Source organism: Elephas maximus, chromosome 17 (assembly GCF_024166365.1).
Source record: "Elephas maximus indicus isolate mEleMax1 chromosome 17, mEleMax1 primary haplotype, whole genome shotgun sequence".
Taxonomy (NCBI): Eukaryota; Metazoa; Chordata; class Mammalia; order Proboscidea; family Elephantidae; genus Elephas; species Elephas maximus.
Genome location: NC_064835.1, coordinates 53669820 through 53693153, shown reverse-complemented (window position 1 = coordinate 53693153; position 23334 = coordinate 53669820).

Sequence of the window (23334 nt, the reverse complement as noted above, 5' to 3'; positions counted from 1 at the left end):
CAGCAATGGGTTTGGTTTTTTTTTTTTTTTATACCAAACCAAAAAAACTTGTTGCTCTCAAGTCAATTCTGACTCATAGTGACCCTATAGGACAGAGCAGAATTGCCCTATATGGTTTCCAAGGAGCAGCTGGTGGATTCAAATGCCGACCTTTGGGTTAGCAGCCTGAGCTCTTAACCACTGCACCACCAGGGCTCCGGATAACATACAGTGGGACACATATTAAGAGATAAGAGCGATATTCATGGGAGTTCAGAGACAGAAGCAAATCAGAGCCTATTTGTTTCCCCTGTGGTTTTCATTTAATTCACTACATCTCCTCCTGACCTGGACACTCCTTACCCATAATCTTCACTCTATAGACAGGACTAGGCTGACCAATTGACCACAGGTCAAGTCACTTGAGAAACTTACTTACAAATTTGTTTGTAATCATCAAGAGGCCAGTCAGCATCATAAAAAGTAAAATATGATCAAACTAATTATTTAGATGAAATTGACCCACAGAGATGCAGGGTTTCTATGGTTCATGAAGACATATGCTCCTGTAGAAAATGGATGAAAATCAATATACCTGGATTCACCACACTGGGTTATTATGACTTGCAAAAATAAATTCAGATATAATTCACTTGTAGGGTGCTAGATAGGCCATAAAGTGTTGATCTGAGTTCACAAATGGTTCTTACTTCCCTTTGTTACTGGCTCTTAAAACAGAGTACGAGAACTACATGGAAAAGAACAAGAGATGGAGTGCACACAGGTTTATGATGCCTCTCTGGTTTTCACAGGTGGACAATCGAATTCTCTTGTCAGTGCAGCCCGTGTAGAATGAGAAACCCACCAGTGTGAAAGGAGCAAAGAAACAACAAGATTTCTCTTTTACACAGTTCACGTGAAGGTACGAGGAGACTATCAGCTCTCGGGGGTCTACCTTCAACCATCTATGGTACCACATGACAGTTACATGTGGAAAAAAGATATTTCTTTTGAGATTCAAAGGCAAATGAAACAATATTACAAAGGAAATTCAAGAATGCATGCCTCTCAAATCCCTGTTTACATACTGTATAAAATGGTTAAAAGGTGGAGATTTAGTATGAACTTACCCTACCCCTCAACTGAAGCTTAGGGAAAGGAAGCTTTAATAAACTCCTCTGTGTAGAGTTGTATGTGACCACTTCAAGGAAACCGTAGAGTGATGCTATTGTTAGGTGCCGCAAGTCGATTTTCGACTCATAGTAACCCCACGTGAAGAGTGTAACTCCCCCATAGGGTCTTCTAGGTTGCAATATTTACAGGAGCAGATCTCCAGGTCTTTCACCCACAGAGCCTTTGGATAGGTTCAAACCACCAACCTTTTCGTTAGTAGCCAAATGTTAAACTGTTGTGCCACCAGGGCTCCTTGCAGCAATGCAAGAGGATCTTTTTCTGAAAAAAAGGCACAAAAGTACCAGACAGAGAGATTTTGTATTATTCTGAAGAGATATTTTATTTATTGAGTTGAGGCTGTGATGTGTATCTTTAAGTGACCAATGACAGTTTTGTAAGCAGAAAAGTCATGGATCTTATTAAGTTTCCATTCAAGGAATGAGGGAAATCTAGTGCCACAAACTACATTCAAATGGATAAAGGAAAACCATAACACAGTCCTCAATGATTATTTCTTATTATGTGAGATAGCTCAGTGTAATGGTCGTATATTTATTCTTACATGATTAAGCCTGAAGCAAACTGACCATAGCAGACCACAATCAGTACAACTGATTTATTAAGCAGTTTCAACTTATCACAGGTTTAAATAAGAAGCTGTTTATTTTTCCAATAACTGCTCAGCAATTCTTCTATATAAACACCTTTTTCTTTGAATTGTGACTTCCTTGGTGCCAGTCACTTCATTCAGTTCATTCAGACCATCACATTTGAACTTCGACATCTAGTCCTGTTCATATTTAAATTCCATTTAAACTGCTTCTCATCGCCTCCCTGTCTTGTGGGCTAGACCTAGCTGTTGCAATAACAGCTTAGTGTCTTAAAGTGGATTTGAAGTGGGGTAGGGTAGTCTCTTCTTGAATCCTTGACCTATTCTCTTTAGCATGTATCCCCTTTGCTATTGGGCGAGGAGAATGGAGAGTGACACAAGGGTCTCAATGACTGGGCACATTTTGTTCTCTGCCTAAAAAGAACTGGTTGAACATACTGTGTGTTTTCAGAGTGCTTGTGAGCCGTATTGAAAGGCTATAGGTTTCTGACTGGGAAGGTCCAGTTCTATCTCATCCTTTTCATTTTCTTTCTTAGCCCATGTGCTAAAGGTAAATCCAGTCTACAACACCAAAAATTTGTATTAGATTACCAGTATAGAATATTGTTACTTGCCACGGAGTTGGTGCCAACTCATGGTGACCTTCTGTATGACAGAACAAAACTTTGCCTAGCCCGTCACCATCTTTATGATCCTTGGTATGTTTGAGTCCATTTTGTGGCTATTTTTGTAGCTATTGTGTGCTGCCTTCCAACCTAGGAGCTCATCTTCCAGCACTAAATCAAACAGAATAGAATAGATAGACTCAAAGGCAATATTATAATTTAATGAATAAATTACTTACAAAGTGGTTTCTTGGGTTTGGTAAATCATCAAAGGATGGTGAATCACCCAGAGGATTGTAATATCTGAAAACTGTTACCAAATTCTAGGCCTAAAGAGCAAAATGAAGGAAGAGTTACTGTATTTCACTAAGAGCAGAAATTGTGCAGGTACAATTCCTGTGTGACACTTGGTATGGATTTAGTCACTGAAGAGAGGCCTCCTGACAAGAGTTGTGGCTTAGGTAAAGGAATACAGCCATTGCCAAATGAGGCACTAGGAAATAAATAACCCTGCTTTTCTCCCCTCCCACCTTCTGTGGTCTACAAATGCCTCTCATGGGAAGAACCCTAGTGGACTCCAGAGGACAAGAGAACCTGTATGGAGTACTATGTCATTTTCCAGAACAGAAAAGAATGGAAAAAAAGTGTATCTGGAGAGGTAAACAGAGTATAAAGCTCAACTTTTTTGTTTCTATTTTATTCAATCAGTAGAGTTCTTGGGAAATTAAAGGAAGCTGGATCAAGTCCAACTACTTTCAAGGGTTTGCAACAGTCTCTGAGGAGAATCCATACTTAATTGACATCAAATGGGCATTGCAGTTTTCCCCACTAGAATCCCTCCTCAGCCCCACCCTCCAGCTATACTTCAGCAGCCTCAGGCACTGTGGAGACCCAGGGGTACAAACAACTTTCAGAGGATGGCACTGAAAAGTCCTTGACTTATCACAATATATTACAAGTGATTCTGCCTTGTAGGTGGTAAGAGAAAGCCCTGCCCTTCTCTGTCCAAAAGAGGGCATACAACATTTTAATTCTTTCTCAGTACTGTCCTTACATAAATTGAAGGATAATGAAGATGATGTGGATGGAAGCATACTTTTTTTTTTTCTAAATGGGATCCATTCAGTAAACGCTGCAGAAGATCTCTCCCTGGTTGTTGATTCTCTGTATTCAGAATACAGGGAACTTCATATCCTTGTTTGCCAGGTAAAATTTATAGGCATCAGAAAAATAAAACACTCTACAAGGTGCTACAGCTCTAGAGATAAGCAGGAGAGATCTACAGTCTGATAGATTCAAAAGAAGGAAGAGGAAAAGAGAAAGAGGTGAGTGAACTTAGGCTTTGGACAGAAGCTAGTCTTTTTCTTTCCTGCTATACTCCATACAGCCTGCTGTGCCTGAGCACCGCTGATTCCATTGCTATTGATACAAGCATAGAATGGTAGGCTTGACTGCTCTTAGAGGCACTCTAGTCTAAGCCATTTTTAAGAGAGGACATTTTAGAAGGAAATTAAAGGTCTATGATTGTTTCCTTTCTCTAATTGATGCAGAAACTTACTCTTGTAGTAAATATTTTATGCCTGCTTTTTATGCTTGTGTATTATCCAAGCATATCAAATGGTGCTTGTAGGAAGATCTTTTTCTCATGTATCTCATCATCACTAGCCTAAGTCTGGGCCGAATAATAAGTGCTCAATTAAAGTTGAACAAGTGTATGTAATAGGCAATGAGATGAGTCGGAACTGCCTCTCCTGCAATGGGTTTGGTTTTTGGTTAGGCAGAAAGAAAGTTAATCATTAATTCCTGTTACTGTGACTTATAGATGTTACTTCATTTTCAAATTTATTAGTATTATTAATGACCCATCTTGCTGTACCAGTTCTAAATTATTCTTAACTTCGTTGTATTTTTGTCAATTTTTGAAGGGAAGATTTTTTTTTTTAATGAATTTCTCAAGGTAGTAGGTAAACCAAAATATATTAAGAACCACTTTTCTTGTGAATAATGATCTTAAGAAAAAAAAATGCTAAAAATTGAAATATTGGAAGCCTAGGATTTTATAGTACACTGGAACTAATTAGCTGTGATTTTACATTTCTTTTGTTAAGTGATAGCATTCCTCTTGCTGGCTATTTAAACCGCTCAACCTGTGTCCCATCATTTCAGGGCATCACTAAGCAATTTTCTTTGATTACTGAACACTCCTTGAGAGCACAGGCATTGTCATGGCCACGCTTGTCTACTCTAAAGTGACGCACTCTGGGCCTGGCTCAGAAGAAGGGCTCTGAATTGTCTGTTTACAGAATCCACAGCATGATGGGATAATCAATACTTCTCCCCTAAGGAAAAAATAAAAATTAAAAAAAAAAAGTCCATTTAGTTCTTCCTTGACATAACTCAGAGGAATCAAGACTATAGAAGCCTGAAATTTTGGATCAGCCTGTTTGAGTAGCTTGGGTTCTGCAGTCAGATGGCTTCCTCAACTCCTGGCTCTGTCTTAATGATGATAAAAACATGGACCACATATATAATGTATGTCTGCCTCAATTTATCCTTCTATAAAACTAAAATAATAACCCAAACCAACCAAACTTATTGCCGTTGAGTTGATTTCGGCTTATAGTGACCCTAAAGGACAGAGTAGAACTGCCCCATAGGGTTTCCAAGGAGCACCTGGTGGATTTGAACTGCCAACCTTTTTTTTGGTTAGCAGCCGAATGCTTAACCCCTACACCACCAGGATTTCCAAAACTAAGATAATAGTATTATTTACTTTTGTCTTTGTAACTTTCAAAGATGTTAATACTTGTGAAATATTTAAATAGCGTACTCACATAAAAAAATGCTCAATCAGTTTTAACAATAATCAGCTATATAAACAAGTAGGTCTCTGGTTACCCTTGAAATCATTAGAATCCCACTGAATCTAAAAAACAGGATTGGCTTGAAGTACCCTGCTAGGATGCTGCAGTGCTTATAATAAAAAAAAAAAAAAATTTTTTTTTTTTTTTTGCAGAGGCAAATTCCAGGGGTAAGGGGGCCTGGGTTTCTATTTTAGAGCTTACCCTGACCAGATGTGTGTATTAAGCAACTGTCCTTTAATAAATGTGAACTTCGGCTTCTCTTATGTAGAAATCTGGATACATATAAGGAAACCCGTTGCCATGGAGTCGATTCTGACTCATGTCAACACTGTGTGTGCCAGAATAGAGCTATACTCCATAGGACTTTTAATGGCTGATTTTTCAGAAGTAGATTGCCAAGTCTTTCTTCCAAGGTGTCTCTGGACCCTCCAACCTTTCGGGTAGCAGCTGAGTACATTAATGTTTGCACCACCCAGAAACTCTACATGTAAGAGGGGTCTCTGTAACGAGTGGGTTGGTTTGGTCATCTCTGTAGAGCAATTATTTTCCTTTTATAAATTCAAGTTGATTGTCTTCATTCCTGTCTCAAATGTCTGAATGTCTTCTATATACTAGGCAGTAGGTTGACTGCTTTCTCACCATCAGAGAACTAACCGGACTCCTCTTGGGTCTCTTGAAGCCTCTCACTTCTGAAAGATTATGGTTTTCTTTCTTCCTCCCTGCCTTCCATTATTTGTCATGCATTTCTTTTAGCTCTCTCAAGGCCGTTCTGGGGACAAGGACACTTATAGCAGAGAACCACACCTAAAAATCTAAAATAAATGTACCCCCAGAGGCAGTGTGCACAATACTGAGTCAAGAGGCTTGATTTTATTCACAACTTGACCATAAGAAGGTTGGGTAATTTGGAATCAACCACTTACTCTCTTTGGATGTCAGTTTTCCCTTCAATGAATGAAAAACAGGGAGGAAAGATAGGTGGCATATACACATATATTTTTAACAGAGGTCAGTTAATACTGTGCTCCATTTCTCATGTCTCGGTTGGTCAACTATCGAGTTGTTCTGTCCAGACACAGAAAAATGTGGGATATTAGGGAATAAGTTTCTGGTACCAGTCTTTACTTCTCTTCTACATCTACATATTCTGCAAAACCTCTTCTTTGCATTTGGTTGGCTTATGGGGGGCCCACATTATGACTGTCACTCTCCTCCATACCCTACCACCAACACATAAAGCTAAATAATAAAACAGTTTCAAAATGCAATATGAAATACATTTTTATACACCTTATGTATAGTTAAATTGTCTCAACTTTAATTAACCTCAGATTCTAATTATCTTTGTTCTTTTGATTAAGATAATCAGAGCCTTAGTCAAACATTCCCTGATTTATCATCTACAATATCAAGTCAATAAGCGTAGCCTGACTCTGCCAAGCATGAGCTGTATACTACTAGATCCTGTTAGCCTCTGAAAAGGATAGTACTGGGTTCAGTTTTTTTAAAAGATGATTTTTTTTTTCCCTTTGGATTAAAGGGTAATAATCATACATGCTCATTATTTTTAAAAGAGTAAAGCAATAAAAAAGCAAAATGTCAATGTGACGTGACTCAATGAATGTTTTCTTCATGAGTTGTATGTCAGGTACAATATTCCAGGTTTCTCTCTCCTTCTCTCATGTATGCATATAATCAAAAGCAGAATGTTTAAAAGATGACTAATTTTACTTCACTTTTATGAAAAAAATAGAGACAAAACAAGTAATTGCTGAACTTCAGATAAATATTTCTTAATCTCATGGTATATTACATTCTAAATGATATGTCTAAGATTTAGAAATATATTACAGAATATAGTAATTTTTTAAAAAAATTTTTGGTAGAATTGATTGACTCCCTGCGTGGTAGGCAGAATAATGTTTGGTTTCAGTTTTTTGTACCCCCAGAGGTCGATAGCCTAATTCCCAGGACCTATAAATATTTTAGAATATATGGCAAAGAGGAATAAATTAGTAGATGGGATTTATGTTGCTAATCAGCTGACCTTAAAATTGGACAATTATTCTATTATCCATTTGAGCCCAATTTAATCACAAGGATCATTAAAGGTGAGAAAAGGAAGTACATGAGTCAGAGAGATGACATCGCTGCTTGGAAAATAGGAATTTGCTCATGTATTTCTTATGATTATACTGAGGTAAGCCGTTTTGGATGGAAGACCACAAAGATAAAATGCCATTTTTACTACACTGTATCAAGGGTACATACAATCAACATTGTGTTTGTTGACCTTGATTATACAGCTGAAATACAGTGTCAGTATTCTCCACTGTAAAGTTCCTTTTTTTTTTTTTTACCTACCTTTCAATATTGTACTCTTTGGAAGGATGTCACTATGAGCAATCCACACTTAAGATGTGAGAAGTTATGCTCTACCACCTTGAAAGAGAATTACCTATGTTTGTGACTTTTGTAAATTTGTGAATTTTTTTTGTGATTTTTTGCCTAAGAGGTTTGTCTATACTCTCCCATTTATTGGCCATTAGAAAAATACAAATCAAAACTATAATGAGATACCATCTCACCCCAATATTACTGGCACTAAAAAAAAAAAAAAATTGTTGGAGAGGTTACTAGAAGGTTGGAACATTTGTGCACTGCTGGTGGGAATGTAAAATGGTATAACCACTGTGGAAAATGATATGGCGCCTCCTTAAAAAACTAGAAATAGAAATACCATAAGATTCAGTGACCCCATTCCTAGGAATACATCCTAGAGAAATAAGAGCCTTTACAGAAATAGACATGTGCACCCCATGTTCACAACAACATTATTCACAATATCAAAAAGATGGACACAACCTAAGTGCCCATCAACAGAGGAATAGATAAACAAATTATGGTACATACACACTGTAGAAAACCAACCAAACCCAGTGCTGTCGAGTCGATTCCAATTCATAGTGACCCTATAGGACGGAGTAGAACTGCCCCACAGAGTTTCCAAAGAGTGCCTGGTGGATTAAAACAGTTGACTCTTTGGTTAGCAGCCGTAGCACTTAACCACTATACCAACCGACTCAACGGCACCTAACAACAACAACAACAACACACACTATAGAATACTAAGCAATGATAAAGAACAATGATGAATTAGCAAAACATCTCACAACATTAATGAATCTGAAGGACTTTATGCTGTGTGAAATAAATCAATCACAAAGGGACAAATACTGTATGAAATTATTTTTATAAAAGCCCAAGAAAAGGTTTAAACACAGAAAAAAAAAAACCTTTGATGGTTAAGAGGGAGAAGGGGGGAAATCATTAACAAGTGTTAACTTTGATGAAAGGGAAGACAACACAAAATATAGGGAAAGTCAGTACAACTTGACCAAGGCAAAGTCATGGAAGCTTCCTAGACATACATACACCTTGAGGTAATGAATTCCTGGGGTAAGGGCTGGAGACCATTGTCTCAGGGGACATCTAAGTCAATCAGCAAAATAGTCTCCTGCTATCCACGGGTTCTCTTTCCATGGTTTCAGTTACCTGAGGCCAACGACTGTTCAAAAATATTTATTAGAAAATTCTAGAAATAAACAATTCATAAGTTTTAAATTGCCTGCCATTCTGAGTAGTTTGATGAAATCTTGTGCTGTCCTGAGAGGGACACGAGTCATCCCTTTGTCCAGTATATCCAAAGCTGTATATGCTACCTACCAGTTAGCCGGCTTAGTAACCATCTGGGTTATCAGACTGTTTCGGTATTGCAGTTCTTGTGTTCAAGTAACCCTTATTTGACTTAAAGTCCCCAAAGCACAAGAATAGCAATGCTGGCAATTTCAATATGCCAAAGAGAAGCCCTAAAGTGCTTCCTTTAAGTGAAAAGGTAGAAGTTCTCCACTTAGTAAGGAAAGAAAAAAAATTGTACCATTTCACATAACAAGAAGAAGGGTGAGTACAATACAATAAGATATTTTGACAGAGACCACATTCATATAACATTTATTACAGTATATTGTTATATTTGTTCTATTTTATCATTAGTGACTATTATTAATCTCTTACTGTGCCTAATTTATAAATTGACTTATAGGTATGTATATATAGGAAAAAACATAGTATATATAGGATTTAGTACTATCTGCAGTTTCAGGCACCAATAGGGGTCTTAGAATGTATTCCCCCTGGAGGAAAATGTTCTACACCCTACTTTGGTGAGTAGCGTCTGGGGTTTTAAAAGCTTGTGAGTGGCCATCTCAGATACATCTATTGGTCCCATCCAGTCCAGAACAAAGGAGAATGAAGAAAACCAAAGACACAAGAAAAGTAGTTCAAAGGACTAATGGACCACATGAACCACAGCCTTCACCAACTCGGGCCCAGAATAACTAGATGGTACCTGGTTACCACCACTGAATACTCTGTCCAGAATCACAATAAAGGTTTCCAGATATAGCAGGAGAAAAAAGTAGAATAAAATTCAAATTCACAAAAAAAGATTAGATTTGCTGGTCTGAGAGAGACTGGAGGAACCCCTGAGGCTATGGCCCCTGAACTCCCTGCTAACACAGAACTGAAGCCATTCCCAAAGTCCACCCTTCAGTCAAAGGTTAGGTGTATAAAACAATAGCACACATGAGGAATGTGCTTCTCAGTTCGATCAAGTATTCAAAGCCAAATGGGCAACAACTGCCCAAAAGCAAAGATGAGAAGGCAGGAAGGGTCAGGATAACTGGATGAATGGACACAGGAGACTCAGGGTGGAAAGGGAAAGGGGGCGAGTGCTAACATATTGTGGGGATTGCAACCAATGTCTCAAAACAATATATGTATAAATTTTTTAATGATAAATGAATTTGTGTTATAAACTTTAACCTAAAGCACAATTCAAAAACAAAAGAAAAAAAAAAAAAAAAACAAAGTCTGGACACTGGATGCACTCTTTGCTACTGATATAACATTGTTTCTAGGCCCTGTCAGAGAAAAGGAAGGGGATATATATACTTGTATATACCATATTCTGTACATACACATATATACAAGTATTTATATATGTTTTTGTTGTTATTAGGTGCCATTGAGTTGGTTCTCACTCATAGCAACCCTATGTACAACAGAACCAAGCACTGCCTGGTCTTGTGCCATCCTCCTGATCATTGTTATGTATGAGTCCATTGTTGTGGCCACTGTGGCAATCCATCTTGTTGAGGGTCTTTCACTTTTTCACTGACCCTCTACTTTGCTAAGCATGGTGTCCTTCTCCAGGGACTGCTCCCACCTGATAACATGTCCAGAGTATGTGAGAGGAAGTCTGGCCATCCTCCATTCGAATAAGTATTCTAGCTGTACTTCTTTCAAGACAGGTTTGTTCATTCTTCTGGCAGCCCATGGTATCTTCAATATTCTTCACCAAAACCATAATTCAAAGGTGTTAATTTTTCTTTGGTCTCCCTTATTCATTGCCCAGCTTTTGCATGCATATAAGGCAAATGAAAACCCCGTGGCTTGGGTCAGATGCACCTTAGGCCTTAAAGTAAACTCTTTGCTTTTCAACACTTTAAGGAGGTCCTTTGCAGCAGATTTACCCATTGCAATGTGTCTTTTGATTTCTTGACTGCTGCTTCCATGGGTATTGATTGTGGATCCAAGTAAAATGAAATTCTTAACAACTTCAATCTTTTCTGTGTTTATCATGATGTTGCTTATTGGTCCAGTTGTGAGGATTTTTATTTTCTTTATGGTGAGGTGTAATCCATACTAAAGGTCATGGTCTTTGATCTTCATCAGTAAGTGCTTTAAGCCCTCTTCGCTTTCAGCAAGCAAGGCTGGGTCATCTGCATAACGAAGGTTGTTAATGAGTTTTCTTTCAATCCTGATGCCCCGTTCTTCTTCATTTAGTCCAGCTTCTCGGATTATTTGCTCAGCAGACAGATTGAATTAGTATGGTGAGAGAACACAACCCTTACACACACCTTTCCTGACTTTAAACCATGCAGTATCACCTTATTACGTTTGAACAACTGCCTCGTTTACAGGTTCCTCATGTGCACAATTAAGTGTCCTGGAATTCCATTCTTTGCAGTGTTATTCATAATTTCATATGATCCACACAGTCAAATATCTTTTCACAGTTAATAAAACATAGGTAAACATCTTTATGGTATTTTCTGCTTTCAGCCAGGATCCATTTGACATCAGCAATATTATCCCTGGTTCCACATACTCTTCTGAATCCGGCTTGAGTTTCTGGCAGTTCCTTGTTGACATAATGCTGCAACCACTTTTGAATGATCTTCAGCAAAATTTTGCTTGCCTGTGATATTAATGATATTGTTTGATAATTTCCATGTTTGGTTGGATCACCTTTCTTTGGAATAGGCTTAAATATGGATCTCTTCCAGTCCATTGACCAGGTCACTGTCTTCCAAACTTCTCGGCGTAGAAGAGTGAACACTTCCAGCTCTGTATTTGTTTGTTGATACTTTTCAAATTAGCTACTCAGTGTTTAAGAGCAAGTTTCAGAGTCCGTTCTACCATCTGTTTTGGTCTTTTCTTCCTCTCCTGTCTTTTTAATGATCTCTTGCTTTCTTCGTGTGTGATGTCCTTGATGTCATTCCACAACTCATCTGGTCTTTAGTCATTAGTGTTCAATGTATCAAATCTATTCTAGTGATGGTCTCTTAATTCGGGTGGGAATTACTTCAAGTTGTATTGACTCTCACAGACATGTCCTAATTTTCTTCAGCTTCAACCTGAACTTACATATGAGCAATTGATGGTCTCTTCTGCAGTCGGCCCCTGTCCTTGTTATGACTGACGACATTGCTCTTGATATCCCTCTTGATATTATTTATTCGACCTTTGGTTATTCAGCAAAGTGCTGTTTAGTTTTCAAATATTTGGAGATTTTCCAGCTGTCTTTTTGATGTTGATTTTTAGCTTAATTCCATTATAGCCAGAGAACATACTTTGTGTGATTTCTACTATTTTAAATTTGTTAGAGTGTTTTTTATGATTTTTTGTTGTTGTTTGTCATTGTCATTGAGTCAATTCTACTGCATAGTGACCCTATAGGACAGAGTAGAACTGTATCACAGATTTCCAAGGCTATAATCTTTAAGGGGAGCCTTGGTGGTGCAGTAGTTAAGAATTTAGCTGCTAACCAAAAGGTCAGCAATTTGAATCCATCAAGCAAGCTGCTCCTTGGAAAACCTATGGGGCAGTTCTAATCTGTCCTATAGGGTTGCTATGAGAGGGAATTGACTTGATGGCAATGGGTTTATTTTTTGTTTGTTTGTTTTGCAATCCTTAAGGGAGCAGATCACCAGGTCTTTTTCTCTGTGGAATGATTGGTGAGTTTGAACCACCAACTTGTTTGTTAGTAGCCAAGCGCTTAACTATTACAACTCTAGCTCTCCCTTTTTGTGGTCTTGGTAAGTAGTCCAAGTGAACTTGGGAAGAATGTGTACTGTGCTTGCGTTGGATAGAGAATTCTATAATGGCCAATTAAATCAAGTTTATTGACAGCATTATTCAGGTCAAATATGTACCTATTGATTTTCTGCCTACTTAGTCTATGAATGACTGATAGGGGTTGTTGAAGTCTCCAAATTTAATTGTGTATTTGACTATCTTTTTTCAGTTCTACCTGCTTTTGCCTCATGTATTTTGATGCTTTGTCTTAGACACATACAAGTTTAGGGTTGTTAAGTCTTCTTGGAGAATTTATTATTATTAATGCTTCTCTTTGTCCTTAAACAAATAATTTCTTTTATAAGGATCAGGAAAAAGCTGGTTCCTATGAGATGGAGGTCAAAGACATCCCAAGTGTGCAACTTTTCCAAGCTACTGTAGTGCTCCATCGTCTCTAACATCAACTACTCCCTCTCCCCTCAGCACTCCCCCTCCTGGCTTTGGGTTCCTCATTTGCTGCAATGTCTCACAGAACTCAGGAACTCCATAAAGGAAATGGCTCATGCAGTTGTGGAGGCTGGCAAGTCTCAATTTCATGGGTCAGGCACAGGCTTCTCCTTAGCCCTCTGTCTCTGCCCAAAGCCACTCATTTTTCTTGTTCCGTGGGCCAGGAAGCCCACTGTGCCATTTCCTGTGGGTGTCTCCTTCATGTCTCTCCAGTGGGTCTCTCCTGCAGGTCTCTCCTATGAGTCTCTGCCTCCTATCTCTCCCTCCTTGGTAGTGGGTTCCTCTCTCTGCTCTGGAATTGGCTCTTTTTTAAGGCAAAACTGACCATCCCATTGGTGGGTGATGATTATCTTATTTGCACAGCCCCTGACCAGTCACCTGGGTGGGAGTTATGAGACTGTGGCAAGAAAGGCCATACTAAGTAATTCATCCCACCACAGTTCTTGATAATTTTTCTCATTCTGAAGTCTGCTTTGTTTGAAGTTAATATAGCTGTTGTGGTTTTCTTTTGATTTGTGTTAACATGTATGAGCATAATAAAAAAAAAAAAATTTTTTTTTTTTTTATTATAGTATAAATCAAATCCTCATTTTTTCACTTCTTTGGTCATTTTTGACAACAGCTGCCATGCAGCCTTTCTTTCTCTGACCCTAGCCACTGGGAACTAGGTCAGATTTCACAAATTAAAAGGACACCACCCTTTAGACTGCCAAGTTAGCCCAAGACTTCAGATGTCAGCTGGCTACAAATTTGGAATTTCCCCTCTACCACCTGCAAGCTCAGGAGTTCCTAGGCCTCATCTCACATTTTACCTGCTGGTTCCCTCTACGACCCCAGGTTAGATAATTCACGGGAATGGCTTACAAAACTAATGGAAAGCACTGTATTTATGCTTAGAGCTTCGTTATGAAGGATACAAATAAGATCAACCTAAGGAAAAGATGCATAGTATGAGGTTTGAAAAGGTTCCCAATAAGGGGTTTCCATGTGCCAAGGGACATGCTAGCCTCCCATGTGCATTGGTGTATTTCTCCAACCAGGAAGCCCACGGACCTTCTCTGTGCAGAGCTTTTATTGGGGATCTCATCACATAAAGCAAACTACAGCCCCTCTCTCTAGGTCAGTTGATATCAAAAGGTGATCACGATGAGTTTCTCTGGGCTGACCCACCTGCAGCACCAAGTCAGCTCATCATCTCATGTAACCTCTTAAGTATTACCTGGACTCCTTATCTAACCCATATTGAAGACACTTAAATTCCATGTTCTTTTTTTTAGAAGTTATATTTCAGGAACTGAAGAGAGAGACCAAATGCATTGAGTAAAATTAATGTAAACCCCGAAGCATAGAATATATATTTTTTTAATTTTCTATTTGATTTTTTTATAGTTAGTGATTTTCTTGCTGGCAATATATAATTTTGTTGTTGCTGACCATGTTTTATGTATACCACGACAATTGCTGCCTTTTAGTTTGTATATATAGACCATTCACATTTAAAGATTTTAGTGATATATTTAGATTAATATTAACCATGTTACTGTTACCAGAGGCTTATTTTTCTGCTGCATCTGGTTTTAATTATCTGATTTCATTTTATCTTCTCTCTGTATCAATTATACTTCCTAAAAAATATAATTTTATCTTCTCTTTCAGTGTATCAAACATATTAAAAAACAAAAACAATTACTGGTTGCCCTAAAGTTTACATTATTCATTTTTAACTAATCTTGGTTACATATAGTCCACATATAGTACAGTTTTCTTAAAACACTGTATTCCCAAAGAAATCTACAAATACTATGCAATCACGATTTGAATACCAACAACATTTTTCAACGAGTTGAAAAAACTAATAATTAACTGTATATGGAAAGGGAAGAAGTCCCAGATAAGCAAAACACTGTGGAAAAAAAAAAAGAATAAAGTAAGAGGACTCACACTACCTGACCTCAGATCCTGCTATAGAGTTAAGGTAGTCAAAACAGCCTGGTACAGGTACAACAACAAAAACTTTGACTGATGGAACAGAATCAAGAACACAGATGTAAATCCATCTACCTGATCTTTGACAATGACACAAAGTCCATTAAATGGGGAAAGGACAGTCTTTTTAACAAATGGTGCTGGGAAAACCAGACATCCATCTGTAAAAAAATGAAACAGAACCCATACCTCATACCATACACAAAAACTATTTCAAAATAGATCAAAGAGCTAAATATAAAACCCAAAACTATAAACATCATGTAAGAAAAAATAGGGTCAACACTCTTGTTGTTGTTGTTGTTAGGTGCTGTCAAATCAGTTCGACTCATAGCAAGCCGATGTACAACAGGAGGAAACACTGTGGGGTCCTGCACCATGTTTACAATTGTTATGCTTGAGCCCACTGCTGAAGCTACTGTGTCAATACATCTCGTCCAGCATCTTCCTCTTTTTTGGCTGATCCTCTGCCTAACCAAGCATGATGTCCTTTTCCAAAGACTGGTCCCTCTTGATAAAATGTCTAAAGTATGTGAGGTGAAGTCTTTCCATCCTTGCTTATAATGAGCATTCTGGCTGTACTTCTTCCAAGAAAAATTTGTTTCTTCTTCTGGCAGCCCATGGTATGTTCAATATTCTTCCCCAACACCACAATTCAAAGGCATCAATTCTTCTTAGGTCTTCCTGATTCATTGTCCAGCTTTCACATGCATATGAGGCAATTAAAAACACAATGGCTTGGGTCAGGCACACCTTAGTCCTTAGTAACATCTTTGCTTTTTAACACTTTAAAGAGATCTTTTGCAGCAGATTAGTCCAATGTTACACGTCCTTTGGAAACCCTGGTGGCATAGTAGTTAAGAGTTCAGCTGCTAACCGAAAGGTTGGTAGTTCAAATCCACCAAGCACTCCTTGGAAACCCTATGGGGCAGTTCTACTCTGTCCTACAGGGTCGCTATGAGTCAGAATCAACTTGATGGCAAAGGGGTTGGATGTATCCTTTGATTTCTTGACTCCTGCTTCCACGGGCATTGATTGTGGATCCAAGTAAAATGAAATCCTTGACAGCTTCAATATTTTCTCCTTTTTTCGTGATGTTGTCTATGGGTCCAGTTGTGAGGATTTTTGTTTTATGTTGAGGTATAATCCATACTGAAGGATGTGGTCTTTGATTTTCATCAATTAGTGCTCAATTCCTCTTCCAGCTTCTCGGATTATTTGTTCAACATACAGCTTGAATAAGTATGCTGAAATGATACAACCCTGACACACACCTTTTTTTACTTTAAACCACATAGTATCCCTTTGTTCTGTTTGAATGACTGCCTGTGGGTCTAAGTACAGTTTCCTCATGAACAAAGTAAGTGTTCTGGAATTCACACTCTTCACAATATTATCCATAATTTGTTATGATCCATACAGCCAAATGCCTTCACATAGTCAAAAACAAAAACAGGCAAAGATTTTTCTGGTATTCTCTGCTTTCTGCCATGATTCATCTGACATCAGCAATAATATCCCTCCTTCCATGTCCTCTTCTGAATCCTGCTTGAATTTCTGGCAGTTCCCTATCGATATACTGCTGCAACCACTTTTGAATGACCTTCAGCAAAATTTTACTTGTGTGTGGTATTAACCATATTGTTCAATAATTTCTGCAGTCTGTTGGAATACCTTTCTTTAGAATAGGTACAAATACAGATCTCTTCCAGTATGTTGGCCTGGTAGCTGCCTTCCAAATTTCTTGACATAGATGAGTGGCTGCTTCCAGTGTTATATCCATTTATTGAAACATTTCTACCGGTATTCTGTAAATTCCTGGAGCCTTGTTTTTCACCAGTGTCTTCAGTGCAGTTTGGACCTCTTCCTTCAGTACCATCAGTTCTTGATCGTATGCTATCTTCTAAAATGGTTCAATGTCAACCAATCTTTTTTGGTACAGTGACTCTGTGTATTCCTTCCATCTTCTTTTGGTGTGTCCTGCATCATTTAATTTTTTTCTTATATAATCCTTCACCATTACAACTCAAGGTTTGAATTTTTTATTCAGCTCTTTCAGCTTGAGAAATGCCAAGTGTTTTCTTCCCTTTTGGTTTCCTATCTCTAGCTCTTTGTACATGTCATCATAATTCTTTATTTTGTTTTCTCGAGCTGTCCTTTGAAATCTTCTGTTCAGCTCTTTTACTTCATCATTTTTTCCTTTTGCTTTAGCTACTAGACATTCAAAAGTAAGTTTTATGTTGGTGAAAAAGAGGTATTTGCAATGAAGACTTCCTTGGTCTTATAACATTGTATCATGTGATCTCCAGTGTCATTTCTATCACCAAGGCCATATTTTCCAACTGCTGTTCCTTCTTCTTTGTTTCCAATTCTCATTCTAATCACCAGTAATTACCAATGCATCTTGATTACACTTTTGACCAATTTCAAGCTGCAGAAGTTGATAAAAATCTTCATATTCTTCATCTTTGTCCTTAGTGGTTGGTGTGTAAATTTGAATAGTAGTATTAACTGGTCTTCCTTGTTGGCATATGGATATTATCCTATCACTGATGGCATTGTTCTTCAGGATAGATCTTAAAATGTTCTTTATGATGATAAATGTGTCAGCTTTCCTCTTCAATTTGTCATTCCCAGCATGGTAGACTATATGATTATCTTATTCAAAATGGCCAATACCAGTTCATTTCAGCTCACTAATGCCTAGGATATCAATGTTTATGCATTCCATTTCACTTTTGGCAATTTCCAATTTTTCTAGATTCATATTTTGTACATTCTACATTCCTAGGGACCCTAATGTATGGCATAAACAGAATATAAACCATAACTAACATTACACCAGAAGATAATGTAGAGAAATGAGATCTACTAAAAATTAAACACTTATGCTCATCAAAAGGCTTCACCAAAAGAGTAACAAAAGAACCTTTCAGAGTGGGAACAAATTTTGCATATGACATAGCTGACAAAGGTCTAATCTCTAAAATCTCTAGGAAAACTCAACACCTCTACAATAAAATAACAAATAACTTAATTAAAAAATGGGCAAAGGGTATGAACAGACAATTCACCAAAGAAGACTTTCAGGTGGCTAACAGACATATGAGGAAATGCTCATGATCTCTAGCCATCAGACATATGCAAACCAAAACTACAATGAGATACCAACTCACCCCAATATTACTGGCACTAATCAAAAAAGCAGAAAATAACAAATGTTGAAGAGTTTGGAGGGAGATCGGGACTCTTATGCATTGCTGGTGGGAATTCAAAATGGTACAACCATTCTGGAAAACAATATGGTAGTTATTTAAAAAGCTAGAAATAGAAATGCCATACCATTCAGTAATACTACTCCTAGGAATATATCCTAGAGAAATAATGGATGTGTGCACACCTAGGTTCATTGTAGGATTATTCACCATAGCAATAAGATGGAAACAACCCAAGTACCGTCAACAGATGAATGGATAAACAAACATACGCCCAATGGAATACTATGCAACAACAAAGAGCAATGATGAATCTATGAAACATCTCACAACATGGATGAATCTGGAGGAGATTATCCTGAGTGAAGTAAGTCAATCACAAAACAACAAATAATGCATGAGACCACTAATATAAAAACACATGAAAATGTACTCACAGAGAAAAGAAACAATCTTTGATGGTTAGGAGGGAGAGAAAGGATGGGGAGGGAAAAATACTTACTATGAGTCAGAATTGAATCTACGGCACTGGGTTTTTTTTTTTTTTTAGATAGTAGATAAGTGGTAACTTTGTTGAAGGGTAAGACAATACACAATACTGGAGAAGTTAGCACAACTTGACCGGGGTAAAGTCATAGAAGCTTCACAGACACATTCAAACACCCTGAGAGACTGAGCTACTGGGTTTAGGGTTAGGGACCATGGTCTTGGGGGACATCTAGCTCAATTGGCATAACATAGTCTATAAAGAAAATGTTCAACATCTGACTGTGGTGAGTAGTGACTGGGGTCTTAAAAGCCTGGAACCAACCATCCAAGATATATACTGGTCCCATTCCAGCTGGAACAAAGGAAAAAGAAGACAAAAGACTTAAGGAAAAGATTAATACAAAGGACTAATGGACCACAACAACCACAACCTCCACCAGACTAAGCCCAGAACAACTAGATGGTGCCTGGTTACCACCACCATTTGCTCTGGCAAGGATCACAATAGAGGGTACACAACAGAGAGGGAGAGAAATTCAAACTCACAACAACAACAAATAGTCCAGGCTTGCTAGTCTAACAGAGACTGGAGAAACCCCAAGAATATGGCTTCTGCACACTCTTTTAACTCAGTACTGAAGTCACTCCTTAGGTTCACCCTTCAGCCAAAGATTACACAGGCCTATCTGGCCAACAATAAGACATGTGAGGAATAATGCTTCATAGTTCAATCCTGTATACCAGACTAATGGGCACAGCAGACCAAAATCAAAGCCAAGAAGGCAGGAAGGGACAGGGAAACTGGACGAAGGGGAGAGTATTGATACATCAAGGAGTTGGTAACCAATGTCACAAAACAACTTTTTTATTAACTGTTTAATGAGAAACTAATTTGCTCTGTAAACTTTTACTAAATCACAATTGAAAAAGAGTCCGCATATTAAATAGCAGGCAGGTGGAGAAACAAAAAAATCATTTCCCCCCCAAATAAAACAACAGTTAAGTATTCATCTGTAAATAAACAAAATAAAAATATTCCCAATTTCTCCCTTCCATCCCTTGTCATATTGCTGTCATTTTTACTTGACTTCTGCATATAATATAGTCATCCTATACATTGTTGCTAAAAAAGCATTCTTTTAGTTCAATCAAATAAGAAGAAAGTCAGATATTTTATTTTCCAATAGTCTCAAACCCAAAACGGGACCTGCTACCATTGAGTCAATTCTGACTGATAAAAAAAAAAAAAAAAAAAAAAATTCTGACTCCTAGTGACCCTATAAACCAAGCAAACCCTTTGCCTTCGAGTAGATTCTGACTCACAGTGACCCTATAGGATGGAGATTTTTTTGCCATTGTCCATTGCCATTCAGTTGATTCCAACTCATGGTGACTCTATAGGACAGAGTAGGACTGCCGGACAGAGCTTCCAAGGAGTATCTGGTGCATTTGAACTGCTGACCTTTTGGTTAGCAGCTGAACACTTAACCACTGTGTAACCAGGGCTCCTTAGGGCAGAGTAGTAAACTAATATTGCTGTGACAAAAAATGATACAAGTGTATTGCATTAAAAAATATTGGTTTATTTTCTCACAGAAGCCAGAATTCAGGGCATGACTCTAGGGTGAAGAAGTCCTTCCTTGTTGATAGTCCAGGAGTTCATTGGTGTTCCTTGGCATTCTTTGTGGTTGTTATTCTTCTGTGTTTGTTTTTGTGTCAAATTTTTTTTTTTATGTAACTCAGAAGTTGTTAAAGGCCCACCCTATTCTTGTATGACCTTATTAACATGACAAAAGGAAACCCCTATTTCCAAACATGATCACGTTCACAGGTCCTGAGGCCAGGACTTCAATACTTAATTGAGTGTGGGGGGACACAATTCAACCTATAAAATCAGTTCTCTTCCTTTCTTTATGTGGAAGAAAATATTTATCATTTCTTGAAGGTTTGGTCTGCTGGCAATACATTCCTTCAGTTTTTATTTGACTAAGAAAACCTGGAAGGAATACACAGAATCATTACACCAAAAATAATTAGGTGACATTTAACCACTTCAAGAGGTAGCATATGATCAGGAACCAATGGTACCGAAGGAAGAAGTCCGAGCTACACTGACAGCATTGGGGAAAAACCAGGCTCCAGGAATTGACGGGATAACAATTGAGATGTTTCAACAAACAGATGCAGCACTGAAAATGCTCACTCATCTATGCCAAGAAATATGGGAGATAGCTTCCTGGCCAACTGACTGGAAGAAATCCATATTTATGCCTATTCCCAAGAAAGGTGATCCAACTGAATGTGGAAATTATAGACAATATCATTAATATCACAAACAAGCAAAATTTTGCTGAAGATCATTCAAAAATGTGGCTGCAGCAGTATATTGACATGGAACTGCCAGAAATTCAGGCCGGATTCAGTAGAGGTTGTGGAACCAGGGATATCATCGCTCATGTCAAATGGATCCTGGCTGAAAGCAGAGAATACCAGAAGGATGTTTACCTGTGTTTTATTGACTACAAAAAGACATTTGACTGTGTGGATCATAACAAATTATGGATAACATTACAAAGAATGGCAATTCCAGAACACTTAAGTGTGCTCAAAAGGAACCCATACATAGATCAAGAGGCCATTGTTTGGACAGAATAAGAGGATACTTCGTGGTTTAAAGTCAGGAAACTTGTGCATCAGGGTTGTATCCTTTCACCATACCTATTCGATCTGTATGCTGAGCAAATAATCCAATAAGATGGACAATATGAAAAACTGCACATCAGGATTGAAGGAAAACTCATTAACAGGCTGTATTATGCAGATAACACAACATTGCTTGTTGAAAGTGAAGAGGACTTGAAGCACTTATTAATGAAGTTCAAAGACCACAGCCTTCAGTATGGATTACACCTCGACATAAAGAAAACAAAAATCCTCACAACTGGACCAATGAGCAACATCATGATAAACGGAGAAAAGATTGAAGTTGTCAAGGATTTCATTTGACTTGGATCCACAATCAACAGCCATGGAAGCAGCAGTCAAGAAATCAAAAGACCCATTGCATTGGGCAAATCTGCTACAAAGGGCCTCTTTAAAGTGTTGAAAAGCAAGGATGGTACCTTGAAGTCTAAGGTGCACCTGACCCAAGCCATGGTGTTTTCAATCGCATCATGTGCGTGTGAAAGCTGGACAATGAATAAGGAAAACTGAAGAAGGATTGACGCCTTTGAATTGTGTTATTGGCGAAGAATATTGAATATACCATGGACTGCCAAAAGAATGAACAAATCTGTCTTGGAAGAAATATAACCAGAACAATGCTCTTTAGAAGCAAGGATGGTGAGACTACATTTTACATACTTTGGACATGTTGTCAGGGGGGATCAGTCCCTGGAGAAGGACATCATGCTTGGCAAAGTACAGGGTCAGCGGAAAAGAGGAAGACCCTCAACGAGGTGGATTGACACAATGGCTGCAAAATGGGCTCAGGCTTAACAAGGATTTTAAGGATGGCACAGGACCAGGCAGTGTTTCGTTCTGTTGTGCATAAGGTCGCTATAAGGCGGAACTGATTCCACGGAACCTACCAACAACAACAACAAGAAATCTGTATTTCTTCGTCAGTTTTGAAGATTAATTTCTCTGGATAGAGAATTCTAAGTCAGTGGTTTTTTGCTTGTATGTTTGTTTTCTTTTCAACCCTTATTTATTTCACTGCACTTTCTTCCTGTTTACACGTTTTCTGAGAAGCCTTCTGCAATTTTTATCTTTGTTTTTCCTTTAGTAAGGTATCTGTTTTGTTTTTCCCCATGCCTTCTTTCAAGACTTTGTTTTTGGCTTTGGTTTTCTGAAGTTTGAATATGATATGCTTAGGTTTAAGGAATTTTTGTTTGTTTTGCTTTATTTTGGTATTATTTCTGCTTGGTGTTCCCTGAACTTCCTGAATTTGTAGGTTGGTGTCTGTCATTAATATAAAAAAGTTTTTGCCAATTATTACCTCAAAAATATCATCTACACTCGTTTGTATTTCAGTTATGCTTATGTTACAGCTTTTGAAATCTTCCCAAAGTTCTTGAATATGCTGTTTTGTTGTCGTCGTTATTGAATATATATATATATATTTTTTTTTTCTCTTCATTTCAGTTTGAGAAGTTCTTGCTGACCTATCTTCAAGCTCACTGATTCTCATTTTAGCTTTGTTGAATCTACTGGTAAGCCCATCAAAGGTATTCTTCATTTCTTGAAGTTTTTCTTTTTTTTTAAAATTATCATTTTTTTATTTAATTCTAGCATTTTTATTTTTTCTTAGATTTTTCCATATTTCTGCTTACATTACCCATCTGTTCTTTCGTGTTGTATACTTTTTTGTTTAGAAACTTTAATGTATTAATCATAGTTATTTTAAATTCTCTGATAATTCTGACATCTGTGTCATACCTGAACCTGATTCTGATGTTTGTTTTGTCTTTGCAGATTTTTTT